This window comes from Schistocerca piceifrons, chromosome 1 (assembly GCF_021461385.2).
Source record: "Schistocerca piceifrons isolate TAMUIC-IGC-003096 chromosome 1, iqSchPice1.1, whole genome shotgun sequence".
Classification (NCBI taxonomy): Eukaryota; Metazoa; Arthropoda; class Insecta; order Orthoptera; family Acrididae; genus Schistocerca; species Schistocerca piceifrons.
In genome coordinates this window covers 609,761,075-609,762,910 of record NC_060138.1, presented here as the reverse complement: position 1 = coordinate 609,762,910, position 1,836 = coordinate 609,761,075, and the positions used below count along the sequence as shown (strand labels likewise).

The 1,836-nt window shown below is 40.7% G+C and overlaps 1 pseudogene; it reads right to left on the bottom strand.

Annotated features, from left to right (window-relative positions):
- Positions 1-1,518: 1,518 nt before the first annotated feature.
- On the bottom strand, positions 1,519-1,636 carry LOC124719633 (annotated as a pseudogene).
- Between the last annotated feature and the right edge of the window lie 200 nt (positions 1,637-1,836).

Here is a 1,836-nt window from a genome sequence, read left to right as displayed (position 1 = left end):
TTTACTCCAGGCAAACACAATTTATTACCACTGCCTGTTAGGAGAGTCATGTAATGTGATGATTGAAGGTCGTGAGTTAAAATAAATCTGTGCTAATCGACTGTATATGTTTTCAATCAAGTAGTTGAAATCCCAAGTCACTTTCTTAATTAATTTTATGTTCAACATTTGCATCTGGTGTTCGATAGCCGAATATAACATCAATGTGTACCCCTTTTTAATTAAAAGGGATGAATTCTGGATCAATTAATGTCAACACGCCACCGCAGTTCAATCAGGAGTCACAGGGCCTTATTACTTTCTTTGCATTATCCGACATTGTGGCAGTTTTGCACTCTCTGTTGATCTGTTAGTCAGTTACCTGGGGTGAACACACACCAAACCCAGATAAGTGACGGGTGGGGTGTTACATCATATAATACAGATCTGCGGGTGTATACCGTTTCTACGGCCTCAGATCAAGGGTAGAATGTGCTTGTTGGATTAATGTGATTCTGGTTTGCTATGCTCTCTGTTATAGCGATGTTGCATTTTGACCGTATGTAGGCTGTGTTGATTGATTGTTTTTGAGGCTTGTTATTTTTTTCTGGGAAGTGCCTGTGCCAGTACAATGTGTGTTTCTTGTTTCTAGCACTGGCTACTTCAGGTGCGATCTGAGATGTCGTTATAGTCTGAATGGAGGTCTGATTTTTATGCTAAAGGATTGGATGGAGAGGCCGCCAAGGATCTAAACCCAGTGATAAATGAGGGAAGGAACCGCTTCTTATAGCCCTTCATAACTGATAATATGTATTGAGTCACTGGTTGTGGCCTCCCTGTTAAATACTGTCTGTTGAGCATTGTCTGAATAGCTGTTAGCCTAAAATTGCAGGTCAGGATTAATTGCTTTACACGTGGTCCTGATCTGGTTAAAAGTAATACCTGCCGCATTTGCTTTTAAGTGAAGATTGGAAGTTTTCTAGATGTCATATTTTGCCTGTTTCTTTCTTTTTTCCTTCTAAAAGTCTATGTGATCTCTCAGAAGGAGAGATAATTTTTACGTTTCGGTTATTTATATTTGGTAACATTGGCGACTGGTCAAAATTAAGTCTTTTAACGGAAGCAGATTTGAGAATTGCCAAGATTAAATAAGTTGAAGCTAAAACTTTGCTCTGAGGCAGCTTGTCTTCATTTTTGATTAAGTGACTTCTCACCTTCTTTTTAAATTTAACCTCATTGGTTGTTCTTGTACTTGTCGTTTAAGAAATTTCCGAATCTAGTACACACTTCTAACTTCAGTCTAATGCATGGGATAAGAATCATGTGTTATTGAAATTTTAGTTAGTTTTCCTATTGTTAAGGCACTCCGTCTTCAGGCCACAAGTGGCCCATCGGGACCATCCGACCGCCGTATCATCCTCAGCTGAGGATGCGGATAGGAGGGGCGTGTGGTTTTCTGTGACCGGAGCCGCTACTATTCGGTCGAGTAGCCGAGTAGCTCCTTAACTGATATCACGAGGCTGAGTGCACCCCGAAAAATGGCAACAGCTGATGGCGGCCCGGATGGTCACCCACCCGAGTGCTAGCCCAGCCCGACAGCGCTTAACTTCGGTGATCTGACGGGAACCGGTGAACCCACTGCGGCAAGGCCGTTGCCAGTTTTCCTATTGTACTGATTTGTAATTGTAGGTCATTGTTTTCTGTAATATGATCACTGTCTGTATGTGAAATTTTAGTTAGTTTTGCTAGTGTACTGATTTTTAATTGTGGGTCATTGTTTTCTGTAATATGATCACTGTCTGTATGTGAAATTTTAGTTAGTTTTCCTTTTGTACTGATTTGTAATTGTGGGTCATT